This window comes from Macrotis lagotis, chromosome 8 (genome assembly GCF_037893015.1).
Source record: "Macrotis lagotis isolate mMagLag1 chromosome 8, bilby.v1.9.chrom.fasta, whole genome shotgun sequence".
NCBI lineage: Eukaryota > Metazoa > Chordata > Mammalia > Peramelemorphia > Peramelidae > Macrotis > Macrotis lagotis.
This window is the reverse complement of record NC_133665.1, coordinates 158,519,771-158,543,128: the sequence shown is the minus strand read 5'-3', so window position 1 is coordinate 158,543,128 and position 23,358 is coordinate 158,519,771. Positions and strand designations below refer to the sequence as shown.

General features: G+C 36.6%; 1 long non-coding RNA gene across 2 annotated transcripts; it reads right to left on the bottom strand.

The window, feature by feature from the left end:
* Window positions 1-1,174: 1,174 nt before the first annotated feature.
* On the bottom strand, window positions 1,175-22,705 carry LOC141495004 (uncharacterized). 2 transcript variants are annotated; one of them, XR_012470623.1, is made up of 3 exons: window positions 22,524-22,705; window positions 8,948-9,001; window positions 1,175-1,239 (listed from the first exon to the last, which is right to left on the bottom strand). It is a non-coding gene; the product is annotated as an uncharacterized LOC141495004 (long non-coding RNA). The 2 variants fall into 2 exon arrangements; XR_012470624.1 differs by lacking the exon at window positions 1,175-1,239 and adding an exon at window positions 8,371-8,442.
* Window positions 22,706-23,358: the final 653 nt, after the last annotated feature.

Sequence of the window (23,358 nt, the reverse complement as noted above, 5' to 3'; positions counted from 1 at the left end):
TACTGGAGTGGCTTCCTATTTCCTTCTCCAGCTCATTTAACCTGTGAGGAAAGTGAGACAAAGAGGATAAAGCAACTTATCCAGGGTTATACAGCCAGAAAGTGTCTGAGGCCAGAACTGAATTCAGGAAGATGAGTCTGCCTGACTTCAGTCCCAGTGCTCAATCCATTATGTCACCGAGCTACCATGTCCATCAACATAGAACTAGTAAGATCAGAGAAAGGAGTCAAAGCCAGGCATTACTACCTGTTCTATCCTATTCATGATTGCCTTTTGGCAAGGGGAAAAATCTCTTCATATATCTCTTCTATTTCTGTCTCAGTTTCTTTCTGATTTATTTGTGCTTAAAAATATTAATTTCAAATATATTCCTATGCAGTGATGAAGTTTCTATGTAACCCCCAAAAAAGATTTTAAAAGAGAAAAAGAAACAGGCAAAACCAACCAATACAGCAACCATTATAGGCCACATAAGCACAACTCCTTATTGTAGTTCTATCCACTTCTATAATAAAGAGTGGAGCCATTGCTCTCAACTTATGTCTGGGTACATTGTCTTTGTCATTGTCCTTATCGAGTTTCAATTTTAATATTTAGTATCTTAAAATCACTAAGACCATTGTAATGCCCTATTTTGTTTTCCTGCTTCTGCTTATTTCAATCTACACCAGTTCTTTATATATATATATATATATATATATAAACATATATATGAATATATATATATGTATATATTCCAGATCCTTCATATTCATTATATTTTATGGTACAATAATATTTCTCACATGCCACAATTTGTTTAGTCATGTAGGCTCAAAGATTTAGAACTGGATGGGACCTCAACTTACTAATATTACAGATATTAAAACTAAGACCCAGAAATATTTACTCATTTGTTTCAGTTCATAAGACATTGAGTAGCAAAGAGAAATCCTGTCCTTTCCATTACCTTAAAACACCTCTTCGTGTTGGACTAAATGAAACAATTCTCATACCCAGTTCTTACTTACAATATGAACCTAGAAAAAAAGGTAATCTTAGGTTGCCATAAGAGAGCAGAGTGACCCAGGATAAGAAGATACTCCATCTTTAAGTCATCCCAGGAAGATATTGTGTTCCATTGAGGAGATTACATTTAAGGAAGGACACTAATAATAAGAAGAGGGTCACTTACCAGGGAGGCTGAGACTAGTGAAGCTCTTTAATTCTAGACTTCTCACTGAAGTATACTGTGAGCCCCTGGAAAGAATGACATGAGATTACCACAAAATAGGTGAACTACTACAGGTCAGAAACTACGTTTGATACAAGAGTGAGTGAGACCAAATCTGTAAATAGGCCCCACTCTATAAGATAGAGGGGATCCAAATTCCCCCCCATTCCCACCAATTTTTTATTTGTCTATTTATTTTTAACATTCTTTTTAAAAAAATTTGAGTTATAAAATTATTTCCCTCCCTTCAGGTCCTCTTCTACCCATTTATAAGTCAAGCAATATTTTACCCATTTTACACAGGAATTCATGCAAATTGTATTTCCGTATTAGTCAGTGTCAAAAAAAAAAGCAACAACAAAAAAATAAAATTACACTTCAATCTGCACTCAGAGTTCATGTGTTCTTTCTCTAGAGTGGATAGAACTTTTCATCATGATTCTTTCTGTACTCATTTGTACCACTGTATAGATCAGAGTAGCTAACTCCCAGTTGATCATCATTATAATATTGTAGTTACTGTGAACAATGATCTCCTGGTTCTATTCACACTTCACTCTTGATTAATATATATATATATATATATATATATATATATATATATGTATATGTATATATATGTTCTCAAGATTTTCCAAAACCATCCCTTTCATCATTTCTTATAGCACAATAATATTTCACATCATCTACCTCAACTTGTTTAACCATTCCGCAAATAATGAACCTTCCTTTTAATTTTAACTCTTTGCCATCATGAGAGCTGCTATAAATATGTTTACACATATAAATCCTTTTCCTTTTATTGGGATTCAGACCTATCAGTGATAATGCTGAAAATAAATATATTTACAGTTTTATAGCCCTTTGAACATATTTCCAAATTGTTCTCCAGGATGTTTGGACTAGTTCACCACTCCACTAACAATATAGTAATGGACTTCTCTTCCCCGCCCCCCCCAGTCATTTTCCTTAACATGTCTGATAGGTGTGAGGTGATACCGAGGGTTGCTTTAATTTGCATTTCTCTAAACAACAGCAATTTAGATATTTTTTAATTGACTATAGATAACTTTGATTTCTTTTTCTGAAAATTTTATGTTCATAATCTTTGACCACTTAACAATTCAGGAATGGCTCTTATTTTTATAAAATTGACTCAGTTCCCTATTTGAGAAATCAGGTTTTTCTCAGAGAAAACTTGCAAAAAAATTTGTCTATGTTAGCTTTTGGGAAAAAGTAGTTTCTCTGCTTATCTCCTTTAATTAGATCTAGTTTTGCTTTTACTTTGTCTGAAATCATCATTGCTATTCTTTTCTTTTTTTTTACTTCACCTGAAGTACAATAGGTTCTTCTCCAACCCTTTATTTTAAGTGTGTATGTCTTTCTGTTTCAAGTATTTCTGTATGTGGTAAATAACATATTGTTGGATTCTGGTTTCTAATCTATTCTGCTAGCTGTTTCCATTTTTTGGGGGTAAATTAATGCCATTCACATTCACAGATTTAATTATTGTGTATTTTCCTCCATCTTGTTTTCTTCTGTTTATCCTTCTCTTTATCTTTTTATTCTGTCCCTCCTCAAAAATCTGCTTTGCTTCTCACCACTGCAGCCCTTAATCCGCCCTTTTTCATTATCCCAAATTTTTCTTATTTCCCCTTCCTCCTGCTTCTTTGCTAGATAAGATAGATTTCTATACATAATTGAGGATGTATCTTCTCTCTTTGAAACATACCTAAAGAAAGGTTTAAGCATTGCCTGCATCCCCCATCTGATTTTCTGCCTTTTTTATGTCAGATCATTTTCCCCTTTCTTCCTCTCCCTTTTCCCTCCCCCCCACATTCATCTTTCTAAACTTGTCAATTTTTGAGATCATCCCAGTAGAGTCAGATCAAACCTGTGCCCTCCTAAGGATGCCTTAATAATATTAAAGTTCTTAAGAGTTACATTTATCATCTTTCCACATAGAAATATAAACAATTTAACCTTATTGAGTCCCTTATGACTTCTCTTTTGTGTTTTTGTTTTTATGCTTCTCTTGAGTCTTATGTTTAAATTATGTTTTCTATTCATCTCTTGTCTTTTCACTATGATTGTTGAAAGACTCATCACAGAAAAAGGGGACTCAAACTTTTTTAATTGATATTTTGCTTTATTTTTCCAATTATATGTTATGAAAGTTTTTCAACATTCATCCACATGCATATGTGTATTTTTAAATTACATAATTTCCTTCCACCCTCCCTTCCCTCTTTCTTCCCCTCAGCAGTGAACAGTCAGATGAATATTGTACATACAAATTTGTGTTTAACATGTTTACAGATTAGCTATTTTTGGTATAATGAATTAGGATTAAGAGAAAAGAAAAAATCATGAGTTAGGAGAGAAATACATGAGAAAAAATTTAAAAAGCGAATGTAGTGTCCATTCAGATTCTGTAGGGATTTTTTTGGTTTTGTTTTGTTTTGTTTGCTTTTCTTCCTCTGGTTGGGGAGAGCATTGTCCATAGCTGGTCTCCTAGGGTTGTCCTAACTCTCTGAACTGCTGAGAGGAGTGGTATCCATCAGGGTTGATCAACTCACAATGTTGTTGTCAATGTGTACAATGTTCTCTTGGTTCTGCTCAAAGGGGACCCAAAGATAAAAAAAAGCAATCTTTCAAGGTCATGCTATATAAGAATCAACTGTTAGTTGAGAAAAGAGAAAACAGGGGAGGAGGTATATGGGAGAGATTTATTATGCTTGGATCCAGACAACCAAAACAGGGATAGTGGATAGAAATTATCATTGCCCATTTCCCACCCATCACATTGCTTTGGGACTTCTTTAGATAGTGTCATCAGGTCTCCCTTCCCTAAGAAACTCATATTTAGGAAATCTCACTGTTCTTCTTAAATGAATCCAAGTGGTACTCACATCTCCTAAGGAAGAGGGATGAGACTTGTTAAGTAATATTGCCTAGTGAGCCAGAGTGGTAGAATGACTCAGGGTGGGAAAGCTTTAGGTCCTGAGAAATTTCAGAATAAAAGCAGTTTTACCTTCCTTAATGAATTGGAATAGGGAGACTTTTAGAATCTCCTTTCATTTTTTAGAGGTAGGGATAGGAAGATCACATAGTCTTAGATTGCTAGAGGTTTTTACCTATGTGGAGACTAATGTCCAAAGAGATTATCTTTAATTATTCTAATCAATTCCACAAACCTATCTGTTAAGTAAATGTGTTAGAACATACAAAGATAAACATAAAACAGTCCTTGTCCTTAAGAAGCTTATGCTCTTTTGGGAGGGTACATCATTGTACGCAAATAAGTAAATAAATATAATAATTATAAATAAATAATGGGGGGGATGGAAAAAGAAAGACTTAATAAAGGGGAGGGGACAGAAAAAATATCATGGATCAGACACTCTCTGATTAGTTCCTTGAAGGAAGCTAAAGATTCTGAGAGGTGGATGGAGATGAGGAGGGAGGGTAGTCTAGGCAAGGGGGACAGTCTGGGTGAAAGAACGCAGATGGGAGATGGGATATTGTGCGTGACTAAAAGGGTCTCAGCGTGCTATCATTATCAAGTAGATCTATACATTGAAAAGTTGGAGGAATAAAATGGCCTTCCTCTTGAGCAGAAGGTCCCCTTTTCTTTTAGCTAAGTTTTATAGCAAAAGCTCTTAAATGATGAGGCCTGAGAGCATGTGTATCATCCCCTCTGTGCTCAATAGAAGACTAGGCTGGCCTCAAATGTTAAAGTGAAAGGTTTCCTTGGAGATCTGAAGTGCAGTCCATTAGCAAATTTACATTGAGTAAAACTGGAAGGAGATGGTAAACAAAACTCTGATGAAATGTTTCCATTAGGATAGATAGGAAAAGAAGAAAGGAGAAGGAACATCCGTGGGCTCAAACAAGAGTGTGACTCATCATAGAGAGATGTTCCTCAGGCTTTTCCCAAAGAATGATATTTTCCCTGGTATACTGGCTTAAGGAAACATCAGTGGAACAAAATGAGCCAACGCAGAGTCACCAGCAGTTTGATTCTGCAATGGCACTGCCATTTTTTTCATTATATTCTCTTTTAGAAGTCAGGTCCTGCCCAGAAAAAGCACTGAATTTTTTTTTTTATTTTTTTGCAAGGCAAATGGAGTTAAGTGGCTTGCCCAAGGCCACACAGCTAGGTAATTAAGTGTCTGAGACCAGATTTGAACCCAGGTACTCCTGACTCCAAGGCCAGTGCTTTATCCACTGTACCACCTAGCCTAGCCACCCCAAGGACTGAAAATTTGTATTAACTAAAACTGGGGTCTTAGGTGTTCATAGCAAAAACAGCTCACAAAAATGATGCCTACAACAAAGTGGAATAGGAAGAAAGAAATGTCAACTACAGAAATTGTGTTATTCAACAAAATATTGCCATAAACTGACATGATACCTGTCAATGGATTGAAACGTCATCAAAGGCATGTGAAGGACTATGTCCATGAGGGAAGGAGGGAGCAATTGGGAGGTAGTGATCTACTGGAGATCCCCACAGTGGTGAGATTAATAGTGTTGTTGTTTTACTCTTTCACAGTCTTTCTGTGCCATTTGGGTTTTCTTGGCAAAAACAGTGAAATGATTTGCTATCTCTTTCTCTAGCTCATTTTACAGATGAGAAAACTGAGGCTAACAGAGTAAAAGTGACTTGTCCAGGGTCACATGACTACTAAAGTGTCTAAGACTGGATTTGAACTCAGTCTTTCAGCAACAAGCTATACCAGATAAGAGTAGTATCTTTAGCCTGGGATCCCTGGGACTTCCAAGGGAAGCGATCTGTGGATAAATTTCAAGTGACTAATGATCTGAATTTTTGTATTCATTAACCTCTAACCAAAATTTAGCATGAATATAACATAATGTTATTCTGAAAAGAGGTCCATTGGTTTCACTGGAGAGCCAAAGGAGACAAAAAGATGTTATGAAACTCTGGCTTAACCAAGATTTTTATAAGGAAAAATGCCTAGACGCAAGTTTTAAATCAGTAGGGTGGGAGCTAAGAGTTCTCCTCTACAATGGATCAGTAAGCCTTAATTAAGGTACTGGGAGAAGTATAGAGTATATAAAGTCAGAAATGAAACCTAAAGAAATGAAACTTAAGAAATGAACTGAAGTAGCTTATGTTCCAATGGGGGCAGAGGACAATGTGTCCAAGAACAGTCTGAGACAAGATTGGAACTTTGGCACTCCTTCAGCTTTTATTTTGTTATTGTTTCTTCACAGAACCAAGATCTCTTTGACCCAGAAACTGTTTAGTATTTCTCAGAAAGCCTGTCTCTTCTTCATACAATTCCCTGCTCTGTCCTTTTAAGACTTTGGGCTCCTCTTCAAAATGTGTGTAGCTTGTGTCACATTTTCCTGGAGACCCTGTTCTCTTCCAAGTCAAAGCTAACTAGTTATGTAAACTCTTCCATGTTATCATGCTAATTGATGCTAATATGTTATCTTTCCAGGTGACTTCATTTTATTTTAATTGAGGCCATCTGAAGGCAATGTTTTCACCCAAACCATGATTAATCTGGCAAATTTTTGGTACCATTTTAGGTTAATGGGGGAGATGGTTGTGTGTGTGTGTGTGTGTGTGTGTGTGTGTGTAGGGACTTGTGGTACCCTTCAAACCACACCATGAAGACAATTAAATTGCAGAACCACATAGTTTTAGAGCTGGAAAGGAGCATGCCTGTGAATACATATATAAATATTTACATATTTGTATATATGCATAATACATATGTAAATATATGCATATTTATATATACATATATCTATAAATCTCTCCCATATTAGAATGTAAAGGTAGGGATTGATTCCCGTTTGACTTTGTATTTTCACTGCTAAGCAGATTGACACAGTAGGTATTTAATAAATGTTTAATGATCCATTGGTTGGTTGACAGATCACATAATCTAATCCAATTTATGCCTCCAAAGACAGTCCATTAGCGAATACTTTGCAAATGATCCTATCATTTTGCTTGTGGAGGAAGCTCTAACATCTAAGGAATGTAGTTGGTCCTAGATTCTGATCATAGAGCAAGATCATTCTTGATTGACAGACTCTCTATGTCCAGTAATATCAGGGTCATTGTGGAGATCTGGAAGCCAGTGGACCACATTATTTCTCCCTAAGAAATGACACAGTTGGGAGGATGATCCTGGGCAAGGGATCAGATCTTTGGGGAATATGACTTAGAGCTGATGATAGAATAATGAGGCATGATTGAATTATAGGCCAGCGTCCCTAGAGAAGAATCATGCGTTGGCATATAGAATTTGGTCCCTCTAACAACCAACTTCTAATACTTGGTTAGGGAAGCAGAATTGGACACTGGGAAGAGTTTCAGGAGATACAAATTTGAAATCTAATTTGTGCTACTCTGAGATCTCACTACCTCTCTGGGTCTTAATTCTTTCATCTCTTAAAAAGAAAGAGAGAGAGAGAGAGAGAGAGAGAGAGAGAGAGAGAGAGAGAGAGAGAGAGAGAGAGAGAGAGTGTTAGACTCCCAAGACCCATTTTAATTCTAATGAAACTGGATCCTGCTCTCTAGTGTTGATTTTCAATTAAATTCAACAAACATATTAATCAGCTGCCAAATGTAAGGCATATAGGGTTGAGATATAAAGACAAATGGACAAAAAATCAGCTAGTAATAGAAATGGAAGAGAGATAAAAGATCAGTAATTAGGGGAGTCAGGGTAGATTTGAAATAGGAGGAAGCAGTTCATCTGGCTTTGAAGGAAGGTCTCAATTCTAAGACACAGATATGTGTAGTGAGTGCCTTCTGGGCATGGGAATAACACCAAACCATAGGGGAATCAGTAACTCTACTGGAACTTAGAGTGCATGAAGAATATTATGAAATAACCTGGAAAGGTAGGCTGGAGCCAGACGTGCAGGGGGTGGGGGTGGGAAGTGGGAGAACTTTAATTGCCCATCTGGACAGATTACATTTGCTCCTGGAGGCAATATTTGTGATGCTGTAGATTATCTACTCTCTTGGAGGCAAAGACTCCAGACTATGGCTACCCTTCCCCTTTAAAAATGATCATTTTGCATCATCAAAACAAAACAACTCTTCTCCAAACCAGTTCTTGGTCATCCCATTTTCTCTGGTTCTAATTTGGCAAACCACAAAGAAGAGGGTCAGATGAATGGTCAGTGAGGCTAACCTCTACATATTGACATGGAGATTCGTGCATCTTTCACATCTATAAAACAAAAATAAAAGAAACCAAAAAAAATGACTTGAAGCTGCAAACCACAGATTTCACTTATGGGTTCTTTGAACAATCGACTATATAGAACAAATATATTTCTCTCATGTCCATGTATTCCAGAAGAAGGGAATGAATTATTGGTGCTCATTAATCACCAGAAGCCTGAATCTACACCTGCTGTCTATTGAGGTGCCAACAGATATCCTTTCTGAATAGGTTTCATGATTTTAATTGTGGGAGAAGAGGACTGACTGTTAGAAGACATTCTATGAATATAACCTCAAAATGGGTGAAAGCTTCCTGTCTGTGGTAGTAACTCCTGGGTTTGGATTTCCAAGACATGAAACAAATTAGGAAGGACTCTACCATCCTAAAATTGGAAAATCACAACTTTGGGAATACTGGGAAATTTGCAGATTAACCATAGATCATTGCAAAATGGCTAATGTTCATAAAAAAACAAACACAAAACCCCCATCAGTTTTAGTTTTAGTACCTCTGCTGAGGATCCTTGTTCTCAATAGTGTTCCTTTTGATATGGTGAGAGCACCTAATAAAAAGATTTAAAGCCACAGAGTATTAGCATGACAGGCTAATTAGTTGTTCAACCTTATGAGGGCTGAGGGAATTGGACAAACACAGTCCCTATGTCAGGGCCCTTACCTATTGCCTCATCTAGCTTGTCAGTTGAGACACTGGCATTATAGACTCAACAAATCCATGTGGAATTTTAGTCTACACTAAATGTGTTTCACAAAAGGGATGATATGCTACCCTCTTCTCCAGACCTAAAATAAAGCCTCTGTACTACGCCTATAATTTAGTGTGGATTCATTTTTTTCAAATCCTATCTTCAGCTTGTATGACCTTGGTCAAGTTACTCTATATGTTTTTCCTTATGTTACAATCAATTCATAAACATTTATTAAATACCTGATTTTCTTTCTAATCAATTTGATTATGAGCTTATCATACAAATAACACTTTAAGATATACAAAGGATTGTAGGAATATCATCTCTGTCCCAGAGTTCATTGTTCCGGAACTCCTTGTTGGTGGCGGAAAATGCTCTGCCCTATATGAATGAATATTGGTGAGAAGAGGAGAGCGCTAATCTGCTTCAGTCTTGTTCCAGATTCTTCAGGCATTGAGGTTTTATAAATGTGATTTTATATTATTTTTCCAATTACATGCAAAGATAGTATTTATCTTTTCATAAGATTTTTGAGTTCACATTTTTCTACCTCCTTCCCTTTCCTCTTCCTTCCTAATGACAATGAGTAATATGATATGTGTTATACATGTATGTTCATGTTTAACATATCTCTGCGTTGGTCATGTGGTAAAAGAAGAATCAGAACTAAAGGAGAAAAAATCATGAGCATGAAAAAAATAGGACAAGTTTTAAAAAGGGAAAATGGTATGGTTCGATCTGCCATCAGACTCTACAACTTTTTCCTCTGGATATAGATAGCATTTTCCATCACAAGTCTTTTAGAATTGTTCTCGATCATTGAACTGAGGACCTAAGTCCATCATAGTTGATCATTACAATTTTAATGTTAATGTATACAATGTTCTCCTGGTTCTGCTCAATTTCCTCAGCATCAATTCAAAGCCTAGTGTTCTCAGAAACTTCAAGCTTCCAGGTTCAAGAACGAAGACAGACAGTATTAACTCCACTTCAGGTTACTAAAAGAAAAGATATGAGATGAATCAGGGGGTCTCCATCATGCCCCTCTCCCCAGATTGCTACAATAGAGACCCTGGAAAATTTCCCTTTTGTTAAGATCTTCTAGAATCTTCTCTCTTTGTTGAGTAGAGTCCCCTCACTCTCAATGGGAAAATTCTTCTCTCTGGTTTATACCCTCCTCTGTATACTCCCTCTGATTTCTGTTTCTCTCCAATTTTGGATAAATAGATTCATTAGGAACTATTATTTGATGGGAAAGGGATCAAACCTTGATTATAGAGTTTGGGTATCATTTACCCTCATACTAATGAAAAAGTGATCAGAAGGTAGATTGAACCTGGACTTAGAACATTTAAAGGAACAGATGGAAGTAATTCTAGCCTGGTATTCCCTCTTTCTGAAGAGAACAGAGTGACATCTGGACCCTGCTTCCTGCCTCTTCTTCTGGCAGGAATGAAATTCTCTCTTGGAGAAGGGTTGGGGAGAAAAGGGTAAGATGTTTGTTTTGCCTCCCTTGGAGGCACAGAAAGACAGCACATGGGGTCTTGCCACTTGTGGGGCTCTAGTTATATCTTATTATCTTACTGTATCTTCCTAACTTTGTTGAGTCCATAGAAGAGAAGACTTAAGGAGCACATGGAAGCCGCCTTGAAATACTTTGAGGTTGCCATGTGGAACAGGGATTCCATTTGGACTGTCTTAATTCCAGAGGGCACAACTGGGAGCTGTCTAAAAGCTATAAAAATACAAAGTTAGGCTTAATGCAAGAACAAATTTCCTCACAATTAGGATTATCCTAACGTAGAGTAAATAGACTGCTTAGGGATGTAGTGCATCTTCCTCAATGGAGGTCTTCACTCTGGAGGTCTTCAGTAACAAGTTGGGCTACCACTTGTTGGGCAAGGTTTAAGGTTTGATGTTTTAAACTGGAAGGTACCCCAGAGATCTTCCATCTTGCTCAATCCCCCCTTATAGCTGAGGGAACTGAGATCTCTAGAGGGTAACCTGCCCAAAGGGAAGGGGCAATGTCTAAGACCTAAAGTGATTATTCTTTTTTTTTCATGGATGAATTGTATTGGTTGTTGCTGAGATCAGTTCTAAATGAAAGGAAAGGAAGGAGGAAGGGAACAAACATTTAAGTGCCTACTGTACAAATATCTCACAACAACCCTCACAACAGCTGCTTTTATCCCCTTTTTACATATGAAAAAAACGGAGACAGGCAGAAGTTAAATGACTGACCCAGGAACACATAGCTCAGGTTAGATGAAGAATATGTATTAAAGTCTTCCTGCACCAGATCCAGCTTTCTATCTATTATACCCCCTTGCTGAAATGGTTGCAAACTGTAGAAGGCAGTAAGAAATGAACAGGTTTTAGAGTAAAAAGACCTTCTCTTCTTTTAATGGATCTCCCAGCATCTGATCTCAGGTTTTTACCTTTTCTCTTTTCTCAGCCCAGTGAAAATCTGGTCATATTTGATAGGTAACCCAAATAAATCCCAAATGAAGAATCCACCCACCCATCAGTCAGATTTGCTGACACTTTGCTATAATTTGCTTAATTTAAACACTGAGAGATGGAGTCAGGAGACCTGAATTCTTGTATCCACTTTGCCATTCACTAGCTATATGACCTAAAAAAATATCTGGGCCTCAGTTCCCTCAATTAAAAATAAGAAGGTTGCATGAGATGGTCTCTAAGGTGATTTCGAGTTCTAATATTCTCTGATTCAGTAAAGAGCTACATTTAAAATGTTTTTTTGCTTTATTTTTTAGCAAAATCTGCTCTAAACTGGACTGGGAATATAACTTTTCCCCTTTGACATTTTTATAGCTTTTTCCCTTATGTCTGTGCTTATAAAGGAACCTGATTCAAAGTTTGTTATCTATGTTCTCATAAAGTCCATGGCTAGTAACAGTCTAAAGTTAACTAGGTTAGTGGTTTTAATTACTAAAGATCTTGGAGGGAAATGAAAACATGAGTTTGATGGGAAAGCTTTCTCCTCAGGTCTCTGGGCCCATTGGAAACTCCATTAAAGGCAAGGGATGAAAATACACTATTTATTTCTTTTAATTTCCATCTCTTGCCCTCCTCCCAATCATCTCTCTCAAAATTCACATTCATATTGCATATAAGCATATTTCAATTCTTTGTTGGATTCTAGATCAATCTGCTACCAATTCAATCCTAACTGAATGCAAAACAATTCTTAATCTATAAGCATTTATGAAGCATCTTCTGTCTGTCAGACCTCATGCTAATAAGTCTCCCAGGGTATAACAGAAAGTAAAAACAAAGTTAGGTTGGTGGCTATAATAAAGATAAATATGATAATAGTAATATGTTATATTTTTATAATATCTGAGATGGCTAGGTGGTCACATGGGTAGAGAGCAGAACCTGGAATCAGAAAGACTGATCTTTCTGATTTCAAATATGGTCTCAGAAACATAATAGTTGTGTGACCTTGAGTAAGTCACTTAACTCAGCCTCAGTTTCCTCATCTGTAAAATGAAGGACTTGGACTAGATGATCTCTTCCCACTATTGGTTCATGATTCTAGGATTATAATGGCTCACAATAAAGCACTCAAAATTCCACAGAAAATTGGGTTTTTAAAACATTTCTCTATCTCTAGTCCTACCTTTAAGTTTTTGTTGCTTTCAAAATCTCTTTATACCTCTGTGTCTGCTCTCTTTATACAATTACGTTTTTTTAAAATTAATGTTATATATGATAACTTTAAATATAGCTTAAAGATTAAGTACTAAATTAATACTGATGTAGCACAACACCTTGTTGTATTTAAATTCTCTATATTTAGTAATCTCATCAATTTTGTGTTTTGTATGAAATATATTTTCAGGTAAAAAAGACTAAACAAGAAATACATATTTTTTTTCTCTCTGTGTAAGATTAATCTGGTAGGGGCAGAGAACATCTCACAAGACAATTTTTAGAATTATTTAAGAAATATTCAAGGAACATATCATGATAAGGGGAAAAAAGAGGATTTTAGAATTTAGATTGGGGAGTGTGCTAAATGTCATCTAGTACAACCCTCTCATTTCTTTGAAGGAGAGAACTGAGGATCAAGGTAGCATAATGAAAAAAGTCACTCAGGTAGTTGGTGACAGACCCTGGTATTTGGAGTCTGGTCTTTGACTCCTAATCTGTTTTATTTGTTTATTTTTCTATCATGCCTTAAAGCTGGAAGAGGTGGTGGTGGTGGTGGTGGTGGTGGTGATGGTGGTCGTGGTGGTGGTGGTGGTGGTGGTGGTGGTGACAATGGAGATACAGTAGGATAGGTGAGCTTTGTCATTGGACAAAGTCCCTTTGTCAAGAAATTGAATTTAAGATTTGTAAAAAGAGAACTAAATCATCTATCTCTTCTTTATTAATTAATTCTATTTTTCTTTCAAGTCACGCAGAAAAGATGAGTCTACACCCAACACTCTGCTGGAGTTTATTCAACTTGCTTTTGTCCTTTTGAGTTTGATGTAGTGGAAAGAGTACTGGACCTGGGATCAAAATACTTGCAGTCTAGTTTTGTCTCTGCTCTTAGCAAATCATAGATGAGCTGAAGATGGAAAGAAGTTTCAGAAGGACAAAATTGGAATCAATCAATCAATCAATCAATATTTATGAAGGGATTGGGCAGAAACAGATGAAATACTTCATGTCCTCAAGAAGCTTGTGCCTGGAGACCAACATTTTCCTTTCGCGGTTGAAAAGACTGGGACCTATAGAAGTAAAATTTGCCCAAGGTCATGTAGCTAGTTAGTGGTAGAATCAGAATTAGAACTCAGGTCTTCTTAAACCCACTCCCATGGTATTCACATTTTACTATGCTACCTAGAGTTATGGTGCTAGGCAATTCATGTTTGACTCTCTAGATTTCATTTTACTATTTGAAAATCGAGGGAGGTTAGATTAGGTGACCTCTAGATATAGCCCTAACTAGGAGAAGACGAAGAGAGCTTTTACCCAAGACACTGCATTTAGAGGGGGGTGATACTATTGATAGTCTTTCAGTAGCATAGAAACAACAAAGCCTAGTACCAATTAGTCGAAATAGGAATCAACTAGATGGCAGCTTGGGGTGATTCCCTTCCTAGTTCTGCCCTTTCTTACCTCTTTCCCTTCAACCCCCCAACAGAAAACATCCTGGTTTGTGGTAATATCCAAGGATGTAAGAATTCAAGTATACAAGTAAAACTGCCTCAAAGGTGTCTTTCAACTCCACATTACATTATCCCATGACCCTATTCACACGTCTCAAGGAATTTAGGGCAGACTGCCATATTGTGTCAGAATTCATCCAAGGTTTTATTTAACACCTTAAAGACTCTATGAGTGTAGGAAAACCCAGAAAAAAAAGAGTTTCTCTTCAGATGGCCATCTTCACAAGCCTTGAACCCACCTACAAACATATGGCACAGAATGTAGACTCTGAACTCCCTTTCTGCATTTCTAGTGCTATTGCCCAAGTAAAATTTTTCACACCTTTCTTTCTAGGTGTGGCTTCTGATTACCTATATTTAAGTGTTCAGATATGCTGTGGTTTATTGAACATGCCTCCACACAGTCTAGAATGTGCTTTTATAGAAAATTTGACCTAACCCAGAGAATAGCTCTTAAAGTCATCAATTGGCACACTCTGCTTTCTAACACCTTATTTTGAGCAGCCAATTTATTTCTACCTTATACTCATTTTATTATTTTTTCTACCTTCATAAAGTTAGACTGATTTTTCTAAAAACAAAACAAATGTGATCCCACATGGGAAGATAGTTCTAGCTATAAATACACGTGTGGGGAACTGTAAAACTTAATGAAATTCACCTCCAAACTTTATAATAAAATGGCCTTAGGACTCAACCAATCCAACTGGCCTCCAGCAAGTCACAGATGAGTGATTGGAATCCTACACAGGTGGCTGAGGGCACAAGGCCCTTGGCTTCACGCCTCATGGCGCACCCGGGACCTGCGCTTTATGACCCAACAATACATGCCCTGTCGTGCTTTATTGTGCACATATTTCCGTCCAAACCTGCCCTGGCAATGGAGCTGCAGAGAAATTACAGGCTACAAACCACACTCATTAAAAGAAGTGGGCAAATATTTCACTGCTTGAATGAGAACCGAGTCAGCTGCGAAGCACTGGGATGAGCTCAGCCTTAAACTCCGAATTTCCTGGCAAATCTTTGGAGTTCTAGATGGAAAATTATGGAGTATGTTCTTCTGTTACTCCTTGGAGACCTTTCCAGAACTCTGTCTCTTCCTGCCTCCCTCGCTCTCTCTTCTTCCTTCCTCCCTTCCTTCCTCCCTTCCTTTCTTCCTCCTTCCATACATGGTCTCTTATTCATGAGGATATAAATTCATGGAAAGCATTAATCCATTGAGGACAAGCAATTCATGGAAAAGTACCCAATTTTGTACCATTGTAGTCTTGCATATCAAAATCTACATTCATAATAAAGATTATGCAAACATTATCACTACAAAGAATAATGAGGAGAGTTGCGTAGTGTAGGTCAGTTATAGTACCTTTAGCTAGATATAGCCCAATAACTATTTTCCATTATTATAACGAGCATTTCTTGAGTTTAGTATTGTTGATCAGTCTCAGCAGATCTCTCAAGATATTTTGTCTCATTTGTGCTTCTCATTTCTAGTTCCAATTGGGGCTTTAATAATGCCCATATTTATCTCCCTGGGTGTCCACATTACGGATACATGAATGCTAAGCTTTTAGCTCTAGTTTTATGAATGAGTCACCTGCTTTTCTCATCACACATTTCCTGGATCCCATCTTGCATGGCATTTCTTCAAATCAAGACATCATTTGTAATATGCTGTGGAGCATGTATGTTCTGTCTTACTCTCCCAGAGCCAGGAAATCTTGCTATATCCCTCCCTCAGGGTTTTCAAGTTCCTGTGGGGTTGGAATGTCTTTTCTCTAATTCTATTGGCTAGAGCCCCCATTGGTCATCTCCCCCCCCCCCAATTTTTAGAGAGGTAGTTTAATTTAAATGCATCAATTAGTTTTTCAAATATAATTTACTTTGAAGGTATAGCAAAAACAAAGTACAAACATTTTCCCCATTATCTGAGAAATGATCTCCTCAATGTATATATGATCTAGGGAGAGATGGTGATCAGGTTCATAGCATTGCCCAGATATATCATGATGTCTTTAATTGTTCTAGCATCCTGAACATCATTCCTCTAGCTTGCTTCTTGCTCCTCCCGTCATCATTGCTATACTGGTTGCAAAATCAAGACTGAATTCCACTTCTCAGATTTCTTTTGCTTCACCTAACCTTTGAAATTCCCAAAGGTCAGGGACTCCTTCCCTTTTGCCTAGAATGGAAAAGAATAAACAATAGCAAGAAATCGTCTGTTTCTTGGTGCTATATGGACATGGAAAGAGATCCTAGTCTCACCTCCTTGCCCATGATCTCTGAGAAGTCACAAACTGAAAGCAAACTACATGGTCAAAGTTGAATCAACTTCTGGTTATACAGCCATTCAAAAAAGGCTCCTCCCAATTTCTGGGTAACCAATTGAAATCAGATACAGAATATTCACATGTGCTCATTAGTCCTTCCAAGGCACTTCCTTGGAAACCATTCACCAGAAACTCTCTTTTCCTTCTTTCTCTTCATCTTACATCGCTCAGATGCTTTTCTTCACTTTCTCTTCCTTTACTTTTCTTTCACATGAAAAGGTGGTCCTTTTCCTCAACGTAATTAACCCCTCTACTTATACAAGCGATCCCATTCTATTTTTTTCTTTTTCATAAGATTTGCTCCTCTATCTTTCTGACTCTCGTCCTGATGTTCACTTTCTCCCAGGCCACTATCTGCTTCCCCACTGACTACAAAGACAGTTACCTTATCCCATCTTCCAAAAAAGTTTCATTTCATATTTTCATCCCTGTTAGCTGTCATCTTATATATCTTTTCTTCCTTTTATGGCTAAACTCAAAGGGAAAATCATCCCCTTCCTTTTCTCTCTGTCAATTGACTTCTGACTTCCTTATTCAATTGAAATTTCTGCTTCCAAATTTACCGAAGCTCTCTTACTTACCCAGTCTAATAACCTTTTAAGATTTCTCATCCTTCTTGAACTCTTTGCAGCCTTTGACACAATGCATCAGCATCTCCTTAATACTCTCTTCTCTCTAGGTTTTTATGACATCATTGTCTTCATTTCTCCTCCTACCTGTCTGACTACTCTTCTCCTTGGCTGGAAATTTATCCAGTCTGTGACTACTAATTTTAGGTTTCCTCCACAGTTCTGTCTTGGACACTCTTCTCCTATGTTATTTTACTTGCTAATTTTATCAGTTTCTAGGAATGATCATCTGTATAGATGATAGCCCTAACATGTTCAAAACCTCTATGCTTGCTTTTTCAACTTCCTTCTGGACATTTTGAACTAGATTTTAGATATCCTAAATTCAATATGTTCAAAAGTAACCACAGTTTCCCTTCCAAAACCTCTCCTTTGCCTAATTCTCTTTTATGATTGAGCACACCATTTTCTGCTTAATGACACCAGGCTTACCTCCTAGGTATCATGTTCAATTCCTCATTCCTTCTCATCCTCTAGACCATCAAATCAGCCAATCAGTTGCCTAGTCCTGTCTATTCTACCTTTGCAACATGTCTTGTAATCATCTCCTTGTCTTCCAGGACATTGCCACCACCTCATAACAGACCTTATCACAAAATGCCTGGATTACTTCAATAGTCTTATAATTAATTATCTTCCTGACTCAAGTTTCTCCACACTTCAGTTCATCATTCAATCAGCTATCAAAGTGATAGAGCACTGGCCCTGGAGTCAGGAGTACCTGAGCTCAAATCTGACCTCAGACACTTAATAATTCCCTAGCTGTGTGGCCTTGGGCAGGCCACTTAACCCCATTTGTCTTGCCAAAAAAAGTGCTCTTCTCAAAGTGCATGTCTAACCATATCATCACTCTATTGAATAAACTAGAATATAAAATCCATCCTTTGTTTTGTTTTTAAAACCTTTCATGAACCAACTTCTTCCTACCTTTCAAGTCTTCTTACATCTTTCTCTCCTCCACATATTCTCATATCTAGTGATACCACTTCTTTGATATTTCTTGGACACTATCTTGCATTTCTTGACCGTGTCTTTTAATTGGAACATACCTGAAATTCTCTCCCTCTTCTTTTGTCCTGTTTTTCTTGACTTCCTCTAAGTCACTATTAAATTTCCGCCTTCTAAACCTTCTTTATTCCCCCAATTCTTGTCTCATCTCTAATTTATCACTCTTCAATTTATCTCTAATCTAATTTGATAAATCTTTAATCTATCCAATAATTATCTTGTTTGTATATAGTTATTTGCATGTCATCTTCTTCATTGGACTGTGAGTTCCTTAAGGGATTGATTTTTCTCTATTTACGTTCCTTGCTCTTAGCACACTACTCAGCAAACAGTAGATACTTAGTAAATGTTTGTTGAATCAACTTTCTTTGCATGGGTTCATGAATTTTTCCAGAAACAAGATCCCAGATCCCTAAAGTCTTTCTATGGTGAGATTGCATTAGTCAGTCAAACTGATATGGGGTCTGCACTTGTGCTAGTCTGGTTATAGATACCTACTTGCACTAGGCATGCATATCTTCATTACTCTTTGAGGAATCAATGATTATGATCATATATATATATATATATATATATATATATATATATATATATATGTATGTATCTTGCCATTGGAAGAGTGTTAGCATTGAAAGGATGCTTAAAAAAACATCCAAGGATGCTTTTAAGAGAGCATCCTCTGTATGTGAGAGAATTCTTTGGTATCACTGAAAGTATTAGGTGACTTGCCAATTACAACCCAGCTCTATTTCTTCATTTATTAAATTCTGAGTCTAGCTGATTGTTCAACTGCAGAATGAATCCAAGCTGTGATTACTAATTAAAATAAATCATGTATTGATTGCATGTCACAGTGTAAACAATAGCCATTCATCATCCATTTGATTTTTCTTGTGTGGCTTGTCCAATCAAACTACATTGAGTGATTAAGTAATCTATATTGTTCTGGAGTTTGTTGCACAATGTCATCTGCAAACAGAAGCTTCTGGAAGACTTCATTATCTAATCTATTTAAACTATCTTAAGTATTGTTCTCTCAATGCTTTTAAAAATTGTATCACTTCCAACACAAATTTCGTCTATGTGCATTTGGTCACATACTAGCAAAGTATTACACTGGAAAAGTACCATAATTGACATCATTAGGTATGTGTGTAATATTAAAGGGAGTTGGCTTCATTATGAATAATCATAGGGATAACAGACAAAAAACTCTGGTCCTCTGTGGATATCTCTGCAAATGTAGTAGGCTGAGAGGACCTCCTTCAGAAGATTTATGGGAGGATGTGTACTGGAGTTGCACAGGATGGAAATAAAGGAAATTCTCACATTGATGAAATCATCCTGAAATACTGAAAAAAAGTCTGGGTTGATCTAGCTGCTTTTCCAGTCTATCTTTTCCAATTCTTCATTTTATTAATCATAAAAAGTCCAATTAAAATCCCAAAGGAGTGTCTTATTATCATTGATAGAGATTCACTTTTTATAAATGCTGACAGATCTGTTACATTTATCTTCTATTTGTGGTCTTCCAATTTTAAATGCTCTTGGAATGTTATCGTTCAATTAAGCTTATGTCAAACATTCAGGAGACTAGTTTTTCCTCTCCGCTCTTTGTTATTTTGTGTAGGGATATATAATCTTTCTCTAACTTCCTCCATATCATTTGCAAATAAGTTGATATTCTAAACTGGTTGCCATCTTTCCCTCCCTATCAAGGAAATGAAGTGATTGCTGATGAAGATGAAACAGAGACCCCTTTTGACCCCTTCAGCAAAGTAATTACTTTATACTAGCTAAATATCTTTAGTAAATGGTGGTAATTCACATGGCTTTCTTTTTTCTCAATTTCCCATTTTTGACTTGTGTAGAAAGATCAGATTGGGACTGGCATAATTGCATGCCATATTTTTCAACTTTTATCTTTTCTTTTCCTTTAGTGTTTCTTTAGACCATTGCTCTAACTAGTCAATGGTCTGACTGTGTGCAGAGAACAGATTCTAAAAGGATTCATTCACCAGGATCCACTCATTTTCTTCCTGTTTGACATTATTAATTTCAATTGCTCTCAAATGCTTTTCAAAGTGTTTATGGCATAAAACTGTTGGCCTTCTAGAATATAATAACTCCCTTGGGTTTCTTAATCCTGACACATATTTTCCACCTCTTCTATGAAGCCTTTCTTGTCCCTTTCCACCCCCACATCCAGGTGTTAGTGTTCCCTGCCTCCTCAAAGTTTCTTGTACTTCCCTCCCCTAGAATATAAGATCCTTGAGAATAGGGACTGTTTTTATTTTTGTCTTTATATTCCTAGTGCCTGACAATGAGGTCTTAAGCAAAATCCTTTCTAACTGTGGATGGATCCCAAGGCTTTGTCCTAGGTCCTCTTTTCTCTCTACACTTTCTCACTTGGTGATTTCCATTCCTAAAGTGAATCAAATAACTTAATTTTCCATCTATAGAGATGATTCTCAGATTGATTTAGTCTTCCTATTGCTACATAACTACCAAAGTTATGGTTCTCAAGTATAGGTATGACCAGTTCAAACACTGGCTCAATAAACTCCAGTAACTTCCTATTGTCTCTAGGATCAGATACAAATTCTGTTCGGCACTTCTTAGGCAATGTGGTTGTTAGGCATAAAACTTGGGTGCTAGTTCCTTAAAGAACTATCAATCTACACAGACAAATAAGACATGTTTACATACCTTAGCTAAATAAGAATCCATAGTGTCAGATCAAGAGTCAAAAGGAATGAGACACACATTAGGTACTGGGAAAGGATGGAGAAAGAGACCTGGGGAATCATTTAATTGAACTCAATTATTCTCAGGGGAGGAAACAGAGTTCTGGAGAAGTTAAATGACATGTATAAAGTTACATAGATTGTTATTGGGCAGACGTGAGGATTTGCACACAGGTACTATAAATTCATGTACAATAAGTCTACCAGATATCAGAGAAGGGAGAATTCTAGTGAACTGGAGATATTGGAGATATTATTCCTTTCCCTAAAGAAGAAAAATCAATGTTAGTTTAATAAAAATATGATGTTTTTTGACCATGCATCCTTTAAGTTGAAAAGTAAATTTTGACTCTGAGAAAAACATCCATTATGTGCCCTTTTCAGGGATACAGGTGAATTTCATCTCTTCAGTAGTTTTAAAGGTCTTTGGTTTGACTCTGTAGGAAATCATCTGTTCCTTTAAGAATAATGGAGAGATTTTTAAGTTTTTGGAGGTATAAATTAATTCTTCCGTCTCTGAGTTTAAAGGCATTATAAAATGGGAAAATAAGTGAGCAAAATTAAAAATCCTGTGAAAACAAGGATTGAACTTTTGATTTTCCCATATATTAGAAAACGTGTCCCTCCCATCTGATTCTTTATGCACATTTTTCATAAAGGTTCAACTTTATGAACTTTCAAAGGGTTCAACTCATTTGTATTTGACTAAGGACTACTTAAATGTTCCAGATTAAGGGACTAAATCCATTTCTATGACTTTGCCTTTTCTCCCTTTTTCTCCCAATGTTAGGTTCATTTAAAAATAAATTCTCTTCCTAAATTGAATGAAATAAAATGCACATTTCATAGAATTAAAAAAAATAATTCCAGCATCTTCCCTCTGTCAATTATTTCCAATTTATCCTGTGTATAGCTCATTTGTACATTCTTGTGAACTCCTTGAGAATAGGGATTGGCTTGCAAATGGGGTTAAGTGGCTTACCCAAGGCCACACAACTAGGTAATTATTAAGTGTCTGAGGCTGGATTTGAACTCAGGTCCTCCTGACTCCAGGGCTGGTGCTTTATCCATTGCACCACCTAGCCACCCCTAGGGATTGGTTTTTAACATTTCTTTATCCCCTGCTTAGCAAAGTACCTGCCCCATAATTGGCATTTAATTGCTTATTGTCTGACTATATGAAGCTGTAGACCTCACCAATGTATGGCTGCCTTTCTTTTGAAGTATCAACTGAGTTCACCTTATAGCTTTCAGTTCCCTTCTCTGTATTGTCTCATTTTTTCAAATAGTCAAGAACCCCCAAGTTTGTACAACACTACAAATGAAAGGAAGTGAATGCTGGGTAATTGTAATGATAAAACTTAACCTCAAAGAATCATAATGGATTTAGAGCAGAAATGAACCTCGCATATCTTTTAGTCCAAGCCCCTAACCTGAAAGGTAAGGAAACTGAAAGCCAGTGAAGGAAAATGACTTACCTGGGAACTGACTCTCAGGGAGGTCAGCATCAGAAATGAGATGGTAACAAAGCCCCACTGCTTCCAGAGGCAGCACTCTCAGATTTTACTTTTCTAAGAAGAAATGAGAAAATGGATCCCTTCCTTTCTTTGTAGAAGTGGCTACTGTGGGAATAGAATGTTGCATATGTGGCCAGACTTTGCTGATTGGTTGATTGGATTTACTGAGCTGTTCCTTTTTTCTCTTCTAGTCTTTGTAATAAGATTCCTCTCTAAGTAGGGAGTGGTAAAGGAATGCATTTGAAAATGAAAGTGATGTCACAATGAAAGGTATTAATAAATTATATATATATATAGAACAATTATACATGTACCTATAATTATATGGATTTGTCTTTATATGCACACATATGAAAATAAAGACAAATCCATATAATTATAGATACATGTATGATGAAAAATGCATATATATATATCCACAAATCTCCATACACATACTCATAGATATATAAATAAATACATCTATGTATGTTTATATGTATACACACAAGTAACTATACCTAATGGTAGCTATCTCTAAGGTGAAATGGAAGGAGAGAGAGAGAGAGAGAAAATAAAGAAGGGGAAAAGAAAGAGAAATTTACAAGATAATTTTGTTGTATATTTGAAATAGCAAGTTGTCTATAGTAGATTTGCAGTTTCACATGCAATTATCTTTTTTATTGTGCTAGGGTATAGAAATGCTTATTATATTCCATAATTAAAAAATAAAAAAAATAAAATAAAGAACACCCAGCCAGTACCTTTCTTAGAGCAGGGGTTGTTAGCCTGATTTTTGTGCCTTGGATTCCTTGGG